Source organism: Sardina pilchardus, chromosome 12, assembly GCF_963854185.1.
Source record: "Sardina pilchardus chromosome 12, fSarPil1.1, whole genome shotgun sequence".
NCBI classification, from domain to species: domain Eukaryota; kingdom Metazoa; phylum Chordata; class Actinopteri; order Clupeiformes; family Clupeidae; genus Sardina; species Sardina pilchardus.
The window spans coordinates 5,294,613-5,313,727 of record NC_085005.1 but is presented as its reverse complement, the minus strand read 5'-3'; positions in this window follow the sequence as shown (position 1 = coordinate 5,313,727).

The window sequence follows — 19,115 nt, the reverse complement described above, 5'->3', positions numbered from 1 at the left end:
ACAATAATCCCCTGAGTTACTTGAAAACAGCAAGACTGGGGGCCGTGGAACAACGCTGGGTGTCAGAGCTTGCTGCGTTTGACTTTGAAGTCAAATACCGCCCTGGTGCTGCGAATAAGAATGCAGATGCGCTATCCAGACAGCCAACGTATGAGTCCAGTCAGTCACTGACCCCTGGCATCGAAGTACCCTGTATGATCCGGGAACAACCACACAGACCACAGACTTCAGCCCCGGACTTTGTCTCCACCCAGGCAATCCAAGCCCTTCCAGCACGAGAAAAAGCAGACCTACAAGCACTGCAGGAGGCTGACCAGGTGATAGGAGCATTTAAGCGTTATTGGCAACGTGGGACACGCCCTTCAAAACAAGAACTGACAGCAGGGCCCAAAGATGTTCGCAAACTGGTCCAGCAATGGCACAAGATCTGTGTGAGGGATGGAGTGTTGTACCGTCGTATTAGGCCACCAAAAACAACTGAAGAGGTCTTTCAGCTTCTCCTTCCTGAGTGTCTTAGGGGTGAGGTGCTCAAACATCTTCATGATGATCATGGCCACCAAGGGGTCGAAAGGACCACCCACCTGGTGAGGGAGAGATGCTTTTGGCCCAACATGTGGCGAGATATTGAAAACTACTGCCAAAAGTGTGGTCGCTGTTTGGTAGCCAAAGCAAATCAACCCAAAGTGAGAACATTTCCTGGTAACATCACTGCAGCGAAACCACTGGAGACCCTGGCCATTGACTTCACAGTCCTGGAGAAAGCTGGAGATGGGAGAGAGAATGTCCTAGTTATTACAGATGTTTTCTCCAAATTTACCCAAGCATACCCAACCTCAGATCAGAAAGCCACCACCACAGCTCGAATTCTAACTGAAAAATGGTTTTACTTGTATGGAGTCCCCAAACGTGTACATAGTGACCAAGGTAGGAATTTTGAAGGAGATTTAATAAAACAGTTATGCAAAATATATGGTATTGAGAAGAGTCGCACCACACCATACCATCCAGAAGGCAACGGTCAGTGTGAAAGGTTCAATCGAACCTTGCACGACCTACTTCGCAGCCTTCCACCTGAAAAAAAGAGGAAATGGCCACAGTACCTACCTCAGATCCTTTTCGCATATAATACCACAGAACACTCTTCCACTCATTACTCTCCATACGAGCTGATGTTTGGGCAGAGAGCCAGGCTGCCTGTTGATTTTTTGTTGGGCACTCCGGACCACAACTTGACTTCAGGGCCCATTCAGGAGTGGGTCGTTGATCACCAAGATAGGCTGAAGATTGCTTATGACCACACCAGAGATCACCTTCAACTAGCCGCTGAGCGAAGAAATAAGCAAGTGACACCAAATGTGACCAACATACTATCACCAGGAACTCTCGTTTTTCGAAGGAGCCATCCCCCTGGACGCCATAAAATCCAGGACATGTGGGACCATACAGTTTATGAGATTGTGCACTGTTTTGATGAAATGGGAAGAGTCTACAAAATTCAGCCTCGAGACGGGCTAGGACCAGTGAAGAACATTAACAGGGCAGAGCTTAAAGTCATTCCTTCTGCGGAGATGGTGCACATCCCAGCCCCCATTCCAACAGAGCTGTGTAGCCCGCCTCAAGAAGAGGAACATGAGACGTCTACAGATGAAAGTGAACTGGGCAGTGTCATTATGGCCAACATACAGCCCCTGAACCCTGATCACCTTCAACCTCCTCAGGGGCCTATGCATGCACCCCCTGTAGGCCCAGCAGCTTCAATACAGCCAGACTCCCCAACAACTTCCCTCATAGAGTCCCCACCACATGAGATCCCCACTACCCCCCCTAGCTTGGTTAGGCATTCCAAGAGAACCAATGCAGGCCACCACACCAACCTATTTCATCTACCCCAACCGGCATCTCGGCACAATCAACACAATAGAAATAATACTGATGATAATGATCAGGTGAGCAGCCAACAAGTGTATGCATCATTTAGACCATGGCTTTAAATTACAATTCTACACTTTATGTATATAGAGGTTCTTGTCACCGGGACGGTGACCTGTCAAAACTCGGGGTATATGTGACAGGGAAGGTAATGGGCATGGCACTAGGACCCAGGGGAGGAACAGTGTCTATATAGAGGGGTGGGGATTTACCTGGGCCTCTCTCTCTCTCTTCCTGAGTACACCTGAGCTTTGAACAACTGAGGCCTGCTATTGTTTGCAGTCGAGTTGATGCCAGTCACCTGCATGTGGCCAGGGAAGGGAACTGTCCTACCCGCAAACAAAAGTCTCACCAGAGAAGGAGCCAACCACTGTTTTTCCCATTGTCAACTTTTATGGTTAATTAAGAAGATTGTTTGTATAGTGTGCATGGGCCATTTTGTTTTATTTCTTTAGGTGTAGGTGGGTACTGTGCTTACAATAACGGGGATCTGGTAGGTTAGTCCACGTGTGCTTGCATTGAGTCACCTTGGCCTGCTGTGGCCCTTAAAGTGTGTTACTGTTGCTGTGGGCTGAATAGCCATGATACTGGTGATGTGCTAAAAACCTTTTGGAGTGATTTGCCTGTCTTGAGATAGTTTGCCTCCATGATCTCCCTAGCGTAGTACAAACCCATTCGCATTAGTCATTTCATTGTGTTTATTTTCTGCCATCCATGTGTATTAATAAAATTGTTATTTTTGATAGAACAGCCTCTATTGCCAGTTCATTCTGATTTAGTTAGTTACACCTGTTCACATAGAGAAGAAGCAGGCAGCTGGTATTCTATCTGTAATGGAGTGGCCAGCGCAGTCACCAGATCTAAACTCCATTGAGCTGTTGTGGGAGCAGCTTGACCGTATGGTACGCAAGAAGTGTCCATCCAGCCAATCCAACTTGTGGGAGGGGCTTCTAGAAGCATGGGGTGAAATTTCTCCTGATTACCTCAACAAATTAACAGCTAGAATGCCCAAGGTCTGCAATGCTGTAATTGCTGCAAATGGAGGATTCTTTGACGAAAGCAAAGTTTGAAGGAAAAAAAATATTATTTCAAATAAAAAACATTATTTCTAACCTTGTCAATGTCTTGACTATATTTTCTATTCATTTTACAACTCATGGTGGTAAATAAGTGTGACTTTTCATGGAAAACACAACATTTTCTGGGTGACCCCAAACTTTTGAACGGTAGTGTATATCGCAATATCCAATGTAAATGGATCATACCGTTCACGTGTTTTCCATCCTTGATGTAAGAAGTAAGCATATTTATTCCCTGCATCGCGTGCAAACTAGATCCACTGTGGTCGATCTTCAGTGTGTTTGCTAGTTGTCTCTGTATGACTTGTGCACTCTATAGGCAGATACTAATGATCCAAATGGCACTGTTGCCATCTAGAGGTTCGGATCGCTAGTGCAGTCTGTTTACAAGCCTGAAACTCTGCCAGATCGTTCCCAAGCCCACCCAGGAGCCCTCCCCATTGAAAACGGCAATGGCAGTCAACGCATGTGTCTAAATTGATGTTTAAAGACGTCAATGGCAGTTAATGAGTTAAAGAACTTTTGCCTAAAAAGTTCTTTGTGGAACCCAAAATAAGGCCTTGAAGAACCATTTTCATCAAAGTTATGATGGTTCTTCAAAGTACATTTAGAGGTTCATGAAAGAACCTTTCTATAAAATGGTTATTCAAAGAACCACTGAAAAAGGGTTCCTCTATGGCATCACTCTGAAGAACCCTTTTTGGTGCCAAATTGAATCTGAGTGTACATTTTATTTTAGTTTACTGTACTGTATGTACCTTCAGCTCAGTAGATATTCATGTCCGTCAGTTAATTACGTAACATTGCTACATGTCACATTGACCTTTTAAGACAAAGACGAACATGCACTTTGGAAAGGACATATTTTGTGTTGTGTTCTCCTGGACTGGCTGCTGGGAGTGTGTGGGGAGAAGTGATTGCTTGTGGCTGGCTGTTGTTTACTATGGAGAAGGGAGAGGCCCCAGAGCTCTCAGCAGGAGACAGTCTTCACCTGCGCCACATGGGGGATGCCAACGACCAAAGGGAGCAGACTTCAAGTAAGGAGTGTGTGTTGTGTGTGTGTCGGTGCGGGTGTGTGTGGGTGTGTATGCATGTGTGAAGGGATGGGAAGAGTTAGAAGGGAGAGAGAAAGAGAGAGTTTGTCTGTGTGAGTGTATGTGTCTGTGTGTGCATATGTGAAGAAGGGGGAGAGTAAGAAAAGAGAGAGAGTTTGCGTGTGTGTGTAAGAGCGAGAGAGAGAGCTTGTGTGCATACATGCATGTGTGTGTGCATGCGTCTGTGTGTGTACACACCCTGTTTAGTTCTTTTGTTTTCAGTATTTGCCCTTCAGTGCAAGATGGAGAGACCTTTTGCCAGTTTAGATGTACAGTATAGTGCCTATAAAAAGTATTCACCCCCTTGTATATTTCCACTTTTACTGCTTTTATAAATGGAATTTTGAGCAATTTAAATTGGCCTTTAATAATCATTTACAAAATCCCCTCTTTAATGTCTAAGTGAAAGTAGATTTCAGCAAAGTAATGTTGATTAAAAAATATGTAATGCAAAATAAGTGATTACATAAATATTCACCTCCTTCAAGTCAGCAGTTTTGTACATGCACAGTTTAGTACTGCTGTAATGACAGCATGGATCCTGCATGGATAGGTCTAAATTAAAGATGATCTGTGCAGATTTTTTAGCTTAATTTGCCTTAACTAATCAGCTTCGGAGTCATTGGAATGGTTATTTGACTTATTTCGAGATGAATGACGGCTGTCCCCATAGCCTCTGAGCGGAAAAAAAAAAGTTTTGTGCTAATGGGACGGTCTCCAGCTTCACAATCATGCTCATGAAAAGGCAGACTGACGGATTGAGGAGTTTTGTAAAATATACGTGCTAAAGCTGTAGGGGAAGCTCTGCAGAGAAATCTACAAGCATAAAAACAAAAAGCGAAAGCAAAACCGGTGATGAAATCGCCACACCTCCATAGTTTCCCTTTAAAGGGATTATCTGAGTGAAATGCACTTTAGATCAATTTATGGACGATTGGGAGTACATACGTTGAGTTGACACATAAATCATGTCACTCGGATGTGTTTTCAGAAAGTTCGAATTTACCGTTTTTAGCCAAAACTTGTTTGCCTGGAAGTGACTAGGGCATGTCCGTTCGCCGCTACAAAACGATACTTTTATACCTCTTCTACAGTTCCAAACAACATTACACTGACGTGGTAATGAGTAGAGGGTCCCTAAAGTCAACCCGAAGTCTCCCGAGGTCTTAAAGGGATAATCCGGAGTGAAATGCACTTTAGATAAATTTTTCGGACTATTGGGAGTACATACGTTGAGTTGACACCAAAATCATGTCATTCGGATGTATTTTGAGAAAGTTCGAGTTCACCGTTTTTAGCCAAAACTCGTTAGCCTGGAAGTGACCGGGGCAAGTCCTTTCACCACTACAAAACGCTATTTTTACACCTCTTCTACTGCTCCAAACAACACTACACTTACGTGGTAGTGAGTAGAGGGTTCCTAAAGCCAAACCGAAGTATCCTCACGTCTTCATGTGGTCGGATAGAGAGTCCAGAATGAATTTAATCGAGTCAGTACCTTTCCGGAAATGTTAGTAAAGTGTTGTTGAAGCGTTGCGCAGCTGCCGCAGCGACATTTCCGGAAGGTACTGACTCGATTAAATTCATTCTGGACTCTCTATCCGACCACATAAAGACGTGGGGATACTTCGGTTTGGCTTTAGGGACCCTCTACTCACTACCACGTAAGTGTAGTGTTGTTTGGAACAGTAGAAGAGGTATAAAAATAGTGTTTTGTAGTGGCGAAAGGACCTGCCCCGGTCACTTACAGGCTAACGAGTTTTGGCTAAAAACGGTGAACTCGAACTTTCTCAAAATACATCCGAATGACATGATTTTGGTGTCAACTCAACGTATGTACTCCCAATAGTCCGAAAAATTGATCTAAAGTGCATTTCACTCCGGATTATCCCTTTAAAGTGGTCGGATAGAGAGTCCAGAATGAATTTTATCAAGCCAGTACCTTTCCGGAAGTGTTGTTGCTGCTGCTGCCATCTTTAGGGGAAAGTCTGTAGCCTGGCAAGCCAAACTACACAGAAATGTATTGTCTGGGGTCGGACCATTCACAGAGTTGAAGCCTGTGGGTGGGATGAACAGTTGTCTTTCAAACTGCCTCTGCACGTAATAGGCCAGCATTTGTGACCAATCGTAGCCGGTCGGCAAAACGGCAAATACATCCTTCTTTAAAACGAATGACTTAAGTGTCTCTTTCTGCTCAAACTTCAAAGAAAAGCCCAAGTCTAACTCTTACAAAGCCGATTCAAACGAGCGCGCTTCGTTAGCCTAATCTTTTGTTTTTGGCGACATTTTTTTTGACTGTCACACTCAAAGTGTGAACTTATCAAGAAAGAGGCAAATAAATGTTACACAGCTCTGCAACAGGTATAGGACAATGATAGACTTAGCGGCCTTAACGTTAACTTGGAAAATCAAGGAGAAACAGCGAATCAACAGTGAAAAAAACTAGCAGGTAGAACGTTTAAAATCGAATTGTCGGAGTCGGCGCTGTTGTGTGTTTGAAAGACAAGTTAGAGGCGCCAAGACCCGCCTTACGTTGCTTCTGATTTGTTTATATTGCGTGATGCCTTCTATGGTTGGTGAGATTTAGGCACAAAGGACTGATGGATTGGTTATTGCTGTCAGTCAATCAGAGCTCGAACTACGGCAAGGCAATGACCAAAGTTTATCATGAAAAAAAATAGTGCACTGAATGGGGAAATATTTTGCGTGAGAAATGACTTGGCAGCCCTGGTTGTGCGATACGGTCTCAAACCCAACTTGTCGAACGAGGACGCATGGTCCAGCCCCCTAGCGTCTTATCGGAAGCCGAAGGTGAGCTAGGGCGGGCTCAAGGACTCCGTACACAGATAGAGCGTTCTGATTGGCTCGGCTGAACTCGACCCTGGCGCAGGCTTGTCCTCAACGGTGCGACCCTAGACCATCCCGCTAGGCAAAAATATTTTTGGCCGCTAGGGTGTGTCTAGATTTCTTGGCTAGAAAGTCTGTTCAACTCCATAGGAATCAATTGCCGAGTGTGGAGTATTACGCTCTGGAAATTCACAATTTCGTCGCCATTTTTTATAAACATAGTCCAGTATTTCTTTCGAAATTGAAATAAAGTTGGATGCAACATGAGTTCAAACTCATGGACCTGTTCCAGACTTGTCGTATATGTGCAACTGCAGTTGAGGACAAGAGGGTTATTACACAAGGCAGCCTAATCAAGGTATGCTGGACATGCCTGAATGGACATACAGGGGAGTGGACATCATGTCCAGAAACAAGGGGAATGCCTCGGAACAATTTACTCGTCTGTGCTTCAATTCTGTTCACTGGCAGCACATAAACAGAGATAAAGGAATGGGCCAATCTCCTAAACCTGCAAATCCCCAGTGCGAGCCAGTTCTTTGCCATGCAGTCTAAATACTTCATACCAGTGGTAAACAGTGCATACAAAGACCAAGAGATGAAAGTTATGGAGCGCCTCTGTCAACAGTCTGCATCTGGAAATAAGGTGGAAATATGTGGAGATGCAAGGTGTGACAATCCGGGTAAGCATGATAGTCTTTGGATTTGGACAGATAGACACTGCTTTGTAAATTTTTGCTCATGTATGTTGTTTCAACAGGTTTCAGTAGTAAGTATTCTACTTACTCGTTTCAAGATGACGGCACCAAAGAAATAATTCATTTTGAACTTGTATAGGTAAATCCGCATATGACTAAATCAATGCAGTGAAAGTTCTCAAGACAAAAGCAATTGATTGCTTGGGGATCACATGTTGAGTCTAGTAAGTTATTTTTTTTATCCATTAGCTTTCTAAAACGACAAGCTCAGTAGCCATGGAGGCCCTGGGATGTCAGAGAGGCCTTGATCACCTACTTTCCCTGGATGTGGATGTCGGTGTACTCACAACAGACAGGGCTCCTTCCATACGGAAGTTGATGAAAGAGGAGTACAGCCATATATTTGCCATGAATTTGATCCTTGGCACGTAAATAAAAGTAAGTAGCCACAAATTCAAGATGAAGACGCATTCAGACAATCTCTATTTTGCCCTTGTGAAATATCCAATGCTGTTTTGATGTTGTACATAGGTTTCATGAAGAGGCTTGTAAGTGCAGCTAAAAAAAGGACAAGGAGCTGCAGCCATAGTTGAAGTCCATTAGCCGTCAGCTGTACTGGTCGTGCAGTTCGTCTGGCGGTGACAAAGAGGTAATAATGATTGGCTGCAGCCTTTATGCTTATTACATCTGCCAATATGCAATGTTATGGTATGCATCACAGTACTGAAGAACAAGACCCAGAGACCACAGCACCTCTTGGGAATCTCCCAAGAGGTGCTAGGAGCACATCTCAGTCAATTATGTATTTCTTAGGAATGTGTCCGACACTTGACCTCACTGCTTCACCACATTCGTGGTGTACATCGGTGGGAGGATGGTGAAAAGGAATGCAGTTGTTTCCATCCACCGTTGACCGCAGAGGAACAAAGGAGGAAGAGATGGTCGAAGACTGATTCACCGTCTTTCCGTGCTCTGACAGATCTTGTGGAGGATAAGAATCTCCTCCGTGACCTCACACACATGGCTCTTTTCAAGCACACAGGTATGTCATACATACACACAGATGTTTGTAAGCAATACTATGTCAAACATATGTAGCGCCCTCTAGAGGACTGCTGACTACGCCACCCCTTGGGTTAGCTAAGAACTGTTGTGTCAGAGCAAGGGGAACTCTGCCCCAAAAAGGCACAGGCACAGGTGTTTAGAAAAATACAAAAATACAATCTTTATTAAATATCGCTGGATTTGTTGCATGGATTGGTCAATAAATATGAAAATACATTAGCTGAACGGGGCTTATAGCACCACCAGGTAAGTCAGTCAAGCCACAGAGACCTAGAGGAAGAGCACTTATCACATAGCTACAGTCTCTACCAAACGTGAATGGGTGCACACAACCCCATTAGTAATACATATTAAGAGTTCGAACCACACACACAATACAATAATTGAGTTCTGGCAAACACTCCACTCAAGCTTAAGAATGTTAAGCATTCACACTACAAAGCATTAAGCTCAAACATTATGTGAATCACTACTACAGTAACTAAGGAGGCCTGCTTTCCTGGTGTTCCATGTGGCTGAACTGCTACCGAGGCTATATAAGGGAAAGAGGGAGACATTAACAAACAAAAAGAAAAGTAAAAGAAAAAAACATATCTAGCCTGTGGCTCACAAGGCTACAACACCAAACACACAGCATACAGCCCGCAGGCTAGATAAGATAAACTAAAGAAAATTACTAAACTAAGAGCAGCACACATCAAGCATACAATAAGCTACTAGAGAACAGCAACTAGCACACAGGGCATCGGTAGGTCTAGAACACAAACAAATCCATATTAGAATGTTCATATTGCAGAGCACACATTGCACATTCACCTCATGGAATGTTCCTATAATGCAGACATTCCTAGCTGAGTGGTTTTACAATTAAAACATTTCCCAATCCATGCTGGCATAAGCTTCACCTGGGCAGGTCATTTACCAACAGGCCCACCATAAAATACACATCATACATTTCCCCATAGATCCCCCCTTAATGCAAACATAAAATAGAAGAGACGCTATAACACAAATGCGTCATAACAAACATTTGCATAGATTACCACATACCTGTATCGGTATTTAAGTTGACCCGTGTTGGTGAGCCCTACTCTCGTCCACAGCCACAGTCAGCTGAGCACTGGATTGAGAACAAAGGAAGTGTATTACGAACAGAACAGCCAGCAAACACTTTACTGCGAGCGACGCATCATTCAGCATACCTTATACACGGAATGAACCCCCGACCACTAGATCCTATTTGTTTGTGTAGATCAGGACACCGCTAAGACACCGACCCACAGTAACTGATCAGCGTCGGCTCCCCGGCTCCCTCCAACGCTACCCAAACAGAAGCCCATTTAGTAAGTTCGTAAAAACAGCAACAGTCTACAAGAGAAATGTTCACAACATACCTTAAAACTGGTCACACGACCCAAACGCCGCTACGCACCCACCAAGCTTGCAACAGGGAAACACTACTGCACTAAGGAACCCAGGTGTCTATAACTATGCCTGTTCCTAACTGAGGCCGGGGTGAGCGGTAATTAGTGACGTCGCCAGGTGTGAGAGTGATAGGAAGAGGAAGGAAAACAAAACACACCCACTAGCAAGTCCCATACGCTACAATCCATCCCCTCCAAATGAATCGGCGGCCCGACGATGGTAGGTTATGCTTAAGGCCCATGGGGTTCACAGTCCAGCAATTCCTCTTCACTTCTGGCAACAATGCTTCGTGGGAGTCGGTAGGGGTTTGTGTGTTGGCCTGCTTTAGACCTGGCAGTGCGTCGCAAGGATGTGGGCACCGTCTCTGGTATGGTATCCACATCAGATGTAGAGGCCTCCAGGGGCTCTTGCATGGGTTCTTCCAGGGGCTCATCCTCATAATACACCATGACTGCATCTCCCAGAGGACCATCTTCTGCAGGTGTGAGAGTTGAGGGCGAGTCAGGTCTGCTTACAGGGTGCACATCTCCCTCTGATCCCGACCGCATCCCCTCAGGCACCATCCTCAACTCAGACCGATGGACATGCCGAACTGGTCCTCCATCCAGAGGAGCCACCGTGTAGACTGCCCCAGTTCCGGAGGGACTTCGAAGCACACGGAAGACCTCAGCCCTCCAGTGGTCTTGCATTTTATTCCGGCCTTGCACATGATTTCGCAGATATACAAACTGCCCTTCTTCAAGCCCTGCGTCATTCACTTGATTATTGTGATTCTGGTTTCGCCGGTGTGCCTGTTTCTCAGACCTTTGCTTCACATGTTCTTGTGTCAATCTCACACTCTCCTGATGCTTCTGGACCCACTCTTCCAGTGTGTCTGCATGCTGGACTGTCCCTGGGGTACCCAGGAGAAAATCCACCGGCAATCTTGGATGATGGCCAAACATGAGATAGTACGGAGTGTGCCCAGTAGTCTGATGGGGTGTGGTATTGTAGGCGAAGGTGAGCTGAGACAGATGTTGTGGCCAACGTCGCTTTTCCGCTACTGGCAAAGTACGCAACAGGTCATGTAATGTACGGTTGAACCGTTCACATTGTCCATTCCCCTGCGGGTGGTATGGTGTTGTCCTGCTCTTCTGAATACCGTACATCTGGCACAGCTGTTGAATCAATGAGCTTTCAAAATTGCGCCCTTGATCTGAATGTATTCGGGCTGGGGGACCAAATCGATGAAACCACTGCTGAACTAATGCCCGGGCAACAGTGGCCGCCTTTTGGTCCTTGGTGGGAATAGCCTGAGAGTACTTGGTGAATATGTCAGTTAGGATCAACACGTTTTCTCTGCCATCACTCGCAGGCTCCAGAACAGTGAAATCTAAGGCTAAAATCTCATTAGGTTGGCTAGCCTGTAATGTACTCCAGTATGAACGAACTTTGGGCTGTACAGCCTTCCCCAGCACACACCTCTGACATTGTTGGCACCATTGTTCTGTATCTCGGGTCATGTTCGGCCAGAAACACCGGGTCCGCAAGAGCTGAAGGGTCCTCTCCAGGCCTTGGTGTCCCTGGTTGTCATGGACACTTTGCAGTACCTCTTTTTGCAAGCACTGGGGAAGCAGAACTTGAAGTATCTGTGGGCCTCCACCCGGGGTCTGAATGAGGCGGTACAGCACTCCCTCCTGCTCTACTAACCGGTCCCACTGACGAAGCAGAGTCCTGCTAGCACTGGGCAATAGCTCCCGTTCCCTGGTCTCTGGACGTCGCCCCTCCTGGTGACACTTGCGTACAGGCCCAATGACCGGGTCGGCCTGCTGCAGCTGCCTTAAGTCTTCGGCTGTGCGTCCAGGCAACGCAACCATTTCTTCACACCGGCCCTCTATAGCAGGTTGTAGGCATTTCCTGCCCAAGACTTCCAGGGCTGGAATCTCTGTGCCAACGGCAAAACGCTCCAGATACTGACGGGACAATGAGTCAGCATTTTGATTAGTCCGTCCAGGGCGGTACTTGAGGGTAAAGTTGAAGGATGCGAGTTGCGATGCCCACCGCTGCTCAAGGGCTCCCAGCTTAGCAGTCTGTAAGTGGCTTAGCGGGTTGTTATCGGTCAGAATCGTGAAATGGTTCCCGAGCAAATACTCACGAAACTTCTCCGTGACTGCCCACTTTACCGCAAACAACTCGAGCTTCATGGAGCTATAGTTCTCCATATTTCTCTCCGTTGGCCTTAGCCCCCGACTGGCAAAAGCCACTGGCCGGACTTTCCCATCCTGCTCCTGGGATAGTATGGCGCCTAGTCCCCCATGGCTAGCATCTACCTCGAGAATGAAGGCCTTTTTAAAATCTGCATATGCTAAGACTGGAGCAGAGGTGAGTCTCTCCTTAAGAGACTGAAAGGCATGTTCACAAACATCATCCCAAGCTGCCGTTATGGGAACTGGAGGAGTTTTTCCTTTCCGCCGGGGTCCATTCAGCTTCCCTACCAGGTGATGAAGAGGGGCTGCCAGTTTAGCGAAACCCTCCACATATCGCCGGTAATAACTTGCAAAGCCGAGGAAGGAGCGCAGTTCAGCAAGATGGTTCGGCCGTTTCCACTCTCTCACAACTTCGATCTTGGCAGGATCTGTGGACACCCCCTCAGCAGAGACAACGTGCCCCAAGTAGCTCACTTGATGTTGAAAAAAGTTACATTTAGACAGTTTGACCTTAAGTCCCTGCTTTTGTAGCCGCGCAAAAACTTCCCCAAGGCGTTCAAAATGTTGTTCTACCGTGGCCGAAAAGACCACCACATCGTCCAAATATAGAAGAACGGATTGGTACCGGCAGTCGCCGAACATGCGCTCCATAAGGCGCTGGAACGTCCCTGGAGCATTGCAAAGCCCAAATGGCATTCGATTAAACTCGAAGAGGCCAAATGGGGTGCAGAAGGCAGTCTTGGGCTTGTCTCTCTCGGCCATGGGCACCTGGTTGTACCCGCTCGCAAGGTCCAATGTGGAGAACCACTTTGCCCCAGACAGAGCATCCAATGACTCTTCAATTCGGGGGAGGGGGTACGCATCACGGCGAGTCTTCGCATTCAATTGCCGATAGTCGACGCAAAGCCTAAGACTTCCATCTTTCTTAGTTACCAGGACGATGGGGGAAGAGTACGGGCTACTACTCTCTCTGATAATCTGGCTATCCAGCAGTTGTTGAATATGTGCCTTCACAGTCTCATACTGGGAGGGTGGAATACGTCTATATGGCTGGCGGACTGGAGCATCATCCAGCAGGGGGATCTCATGAGTTATCAGGGAGGTGCACCCTAAGTCTCCCTCACCGCTGGAAAAAATGTTATTGTACTGGGCGAAAAGGGCCTTGGCCTGCGAGACTTGCTGCTGAGTCAGCCCCTTGAAGTCAGGAACGGGTGTAGCAGTGGCACATGGGGTCGTGGTTACCTCTTGGGTGGATACATAGGCGCAACAGTCCTCCCAGGAGGGGTCTACTGCAAACGAGGAGGTTCCTGTGGAGGGCGCCATTACAGCTTGCACTGTGCCAATGACACGGCGTGGGGGAAGCCATACGTCGGTGCTATTAACATTAACTACAGGGGCACACAAAAGGCCCTTCTGAGCAGAAACAAGGGTGGGGGATACTAAAAGGCCATCGGGTAACTGCTCCTCCTCGAAGCCTAATGGCTCCAGCAAAAATTCAGCAGACTCTAGCTGGGGGCATGTGACAGGAATCATGGTGAGGCAGCCAGCCCCAAGACGAACGGAAGACTCCCCCTGCACTTTCACTTTGAAGGGCTTGGCAGCATTGCTGATGGCCTGGATCTTTTCACACTGTCTCAAAGCACGCTGCGCTGCTGGGGCCGCCGACTTCACCAGAGGGGAGTGAAAGAGCCGAGAACCATGTTGCTCAAAAAGCAGTTTATAACATTCTCCAAGTATGTTCATCCCTAAGATGCCTGGTGTTGCTGTTTTTCGGCTATGGAGAATAACATCTTCCGGGTCCCTGACAACAAGTACCCCCCTCCCCGGAATACACTGTCCCAAAACTACCACGTCCATCTCAACATAGCCACTATATGGTATATCTAGCCCGTTAGCTGCCTTGAGGCCTAGCCATTTACAGTCTTTCTTCTGTAAGTGAAGGAAATGTTTATTAAAGAAACCCTCACTAACTGTATTCACCATTGAACCAGTGTCAACTAAACAAGAAACCATTACCCCCCCCATAGTTACACTTAACACAGGACAATTCCCCACTAACTGTCCATATGAAGAAGAACAAACAGAGCCAGAGACTTCCCCTCCCAGTGCGTGGCTCTGCACACTAGGGGGCTCTAGTTTCCCTGCTGACCAGAGGAGCTACCGGTAGGAGCTGCGGGCTGGCTAATAGAGTGGGCAGGGGGTGGATGTGAAGCTGGGTTACCCGTAGAGCGGACTGCCTGACAGTATCGAGCTATGTGTCCGGGCTGGTCACATCGGAGACAAATAGGCTGCCCATTAGGGGCACGTTTAAAGCGAACCCCCCTGGGTGGCTGAGGAGCTGAGGGTGTGTAACTAGACTGCCCTAAATGTTTAACCAACATGTCTATTTGGGCCTGCTGTTTGGAGACAATGTCTTTGAGTTCGGCTAGCTCAGGATTTGGGGTGAAGGTGGCCTCACACTGTGATGTATAAGGTGTTTCACTAGTAACACGCACCGAAGTGCGATGGTTTCGATCCCGGCCTGCCTGTCCCTCTTGCACCCACCTAATGGCCTCCCGGCGTACTTCTAAGAGTGTTAATCCCTCATTAGTCCGCACCAGTCTCTTAAGTTCCCTACGCAACATGTGGTCATTAACATTCTCGCAGAATTGGTCCCTAAGTACAAGGTCAGAGTTAGCAATAGCATCGGCCTTTGACTGCTTTACCTTTTCCATAAGTTCCATCAATGCATGGGAGAATTCAAAGAGTGACTCATTTTCTTTTTGTTTTCTATCAAAAAAACGTTGTTGCCAAAACACATATGATTTAGCACACCCATACACCTCTTTTAAAACCTTCAGAATTTCTGTTGAACTTTCTCTGACCGCAGTCGGTCTGTATTTAATTTCATTCCGGGCTTCGCTCTCAAGGTGGTCATACAAAAACACCGCTTTTTCTACCTCAGACATAAATCTTGACCTGATACAGCTTTGCACCTCCTCAATCCAATCGTCAATATAAAGACACCCCGCTGCAGTGGAGCCAGAGAATTTTGGACACCGCCTCTCTCTAGGCAGATACAAAGCCTGTTCCCGTCGTATAGGTTGGGCACCATCATCACCGCCATTGCCCCTAGTACCTCCATTTTGTGCGCGGGAAAGTCTCTCATTTTCCGCCCGGAGCTGCTCCAGCCGCTCCTGAAGCTGCCGGAGTTCGATGTTGGATCCTCCACTGGTATCCTCGTCCATCTTGTTGCCAGCTGCTGTTCTCTAGATACAAGCACACACACACACACACACACACACACACACACTTGCTGCTCGCTTGACCAACCCAAAACACCACTTCCAAAAAAAAGAAAAGTATATCCTGCCGACTACGCCAAATTGTAGCGCCCTCTAGAGGACTGCTGACTACGCCACCCCTTGGGTTAGCTAAGAACTGTTGTGTCAGAGCAAGGGGAACTCTGCCCCAAAAAGGCACAGGCACAGGTGTTTAGAAAAATACAAAAATACAATCTTTATTAAATATCGCTGGATTTGTTGCATGGATTGGTCAATAAATATGAAAATACATTAGCTGAACGGGGCTTATAGCACCACCAGGTAAGTCAGTCAAGCCACAGAGACCTAGAGGAAGAGCACTTATCACATAGCTACAGTCTCTACCAAACGTGAATGGGTGCACACAACCCCATTAGTAATACATATTAAGAGTTCGAACCACACACACAATACAATAATTGAGTTCTGGCAAACACTCCACTCAAGCTTAAGAATGTTAAGCATTCACACTACAAAGCATTAAGCTCAAACATTATGTGAATCACTACTACAGTAACTAAGGAGGCCTGCTTTCCTGGTGTTCCATGTGGCTGAACTGCTACCGAGGCTATATAAGGGAAAGAGGGAGACATTAACAAACAAAAAGAAAAGTAAAAGAAAAAAACATATCTAGCCTGTGGCTCACAAGGCTACAACACCAAACACACAGCATACAGCCCGCAGGCTAGATAAGATAAACTAAAGAAAATTACTAAACTAAGAGCAGCACACATCAAGCATACAATAAGCTACTAGAGAACAGCAACTAGCACACAGGGCATCGGTAGGTCTAGAACACAAACAAATCCATATTAGAATGTTCATATTGCAGAGCACACATTGCACATTCACCTCATGGAATGTTCCTATAATGCAGACATTCCTAGCTGAGTGGTTTTACAATTAAAACATTTCCCAATCCATGCTGGCATAAGCTTCACCTGGGCAGGTCATTTACCAACAGGCCCACCATAAAATACACATCATACATTTCCCCATAGATCCCCCCTTAATGCAAACATAAAATAGAAGAGACGCTATAACACAAATGCGTCATAACAAACATTTGCATAGATTACCACATACCTGTATCGGTATTTAAGTTGACCCGTGTTGGTGAGCCCTACTCTCGTCCACAGCCACAGTCAGCTGAGCACTGGATTGAGAACAAAGGAAGTGTATTACGAACAGAACAGCCAGCAAACACTTTACTGCGAGCGACGCATCATTCAGCATACCTTATACACGGAATGAACCCCCGACCACTAGATCCTATTTGTTTGTGTAGATCAGGACACCGCTAAGACACCGACCCACAGTAACTGATCAGCGTCGGCTCCCCGGCTCCCTCCAACGCTACCCAAACAGAAGCCCATTTAGTAAGTTCGTAAAAACAGCAACAGTCTACAAGAGAAATGTTCACAACATACCTTAAAACTGGTCACACGACCCAAACGCCGCTACGCACCCACCAAGCTTGCAACAGGGAAACACTACTGCACTAAGGAACCCAGGTGTCTATAACTATGCCTGTTCCTAACTGAGGCCGGGGTGAGCGGTAATTAGTGACGTCGCCAGGTGTGAGAGTGATAGGAAGAGGAAGGAAAACAAAACACACCCACTAGCAAGTCCCATACGCTACACATACATAATTGTCAGGTGCAAGAAAAAGTAGTATTCCTAGCTATGCAACTTCTTCTGTTCTGTTCTTTAGTCATAATTGTCATCAGTAGTTTGAAATTGCGTTTCTCTATATACCCTCCAACCCTTGCACATTTCTGTATAACTTGTTTTTAAAAAGATATTGTAATGTAATCCTTATTCAGGATCTCTGGAGGTCTACCACTCTGTGATCCTCAATACGCACCGAAGAGGCTACATTTCAAATATGATGGAATGAGGGCCAGAACCCAATTGACCATCATGGACCACAATGCCAACGTGGGCAGAGAAAAGGCAAAAACAGCAGAAGGTAGACTGAAGTCTCACGTAGAAAAAACAAAAAGTCCTCCGCGCTCCTGAGTTCACTCTGGTGCGTCAACGGGAGAGGACAACTTTAGTAGAGAAAAAAGGGGTTCACCGGAGCAACTCAGAAGTGAAGATTTTAAATATTTATTTAAGGTGCCAACATCGTAAGAGACCAACGTTTCGACGTTTTGTTACGTCTTCATCAGAGTCTAAAGACTGAAGTCTGTTTCTGGAAATACATCATTTGTACACCATCTCGGCACAGTTGATTCTTACAAATCGATGATCAACTAAAATGTATGTGTGAGTGTGTGTGTTTGTGTGTATTAGGACAACCCAAGTACCACTTCGCCTATTCCAAACAGAGCCATCAATGGGTTGCCAAACCCACTTATGAGAAGACATCTCAGGCATTATGTCAGGACCTCATAGGCCGCGTTCAGACTGCAGATGAATCTGATTCAAATCTGATTCCTTCTCATATCCGATTTTTAGGGCTGGACGTCTTTGGCTGCGTCCAAGCCGCTCGCCCTTCAATGCCCATTCAAGAACAACGCGGTAGGCCACTAGTCTGTACTGCTGCTTATCTCCCTCAACAATGGAATTCTCTTCTCTGATTGGCTGATGGGGTGGCCATTAACTTCGTATAACCTGCTACCTTTGAAGTAGTTCCCGTATCACACTTGAATATTAATTCGCCAAACTCGTTGCGAAGTTTAAATGAACTGTCACGTTGCATCCAAGCTGAAATACAGACGTGCAGAACCATAGTAACATTGTAGCATATGACGGAGGTGGATTGTAGTTAGTTGGATGCCATGTAGGCTATAAAAGTAGCGATCTTTCAAAGTTAAAGTTAATCAGGGGTAGGTGTGCTTAGGTGCGCAGTGTGGCGCCGGTGGCCGTGGGGTGGTGCATTATGGGTATCGAGCATCTTGGAGGAAGGCCTATATATGGTCACTACGGTGAATGTAGGGGGGTCATGATGTTCAGTACCTTTACTCTGAGTCAAAGTTGCTGTACCATCATCATCATCTTGGCAAACTACTGCACCTTGAGCATGCAGTGTATGCCGAAAAAAAGCCATTGTAGTAATGTTTGGGCACTGAAATCTTGAAAGAACACCCAGTGCAACCTTTTTTCGTTTTGTCCAAAATGATTTTTGCAAATTGCAAAATCCCCCTAAACTTGCTGTTTAGGCCTACATAGCCTATTAGCCCATGACTACACATTCTAAGGTTTCAGTGAAATATTGGCACACCACTAATAATATAGACAAAACAATTACTGCCAAGTACAAACAAATGATGGGAATACTATGTTTTATATAAGCTAATGTCCAACCAGCTCCTCTATAAGACTAGCTCTTCTCAACATTGCTTTATTGTGTTCTATATTCTATACTATAGCTATTCTTTATGCAAGTCCCATATACACTCCTACAAGTTTTTTTTTGTCAAGGCAGGTTGCTGCACTGCCAGCTACATCTAATCCAAACATAGTAGGCCAATAAAAAAAGAGG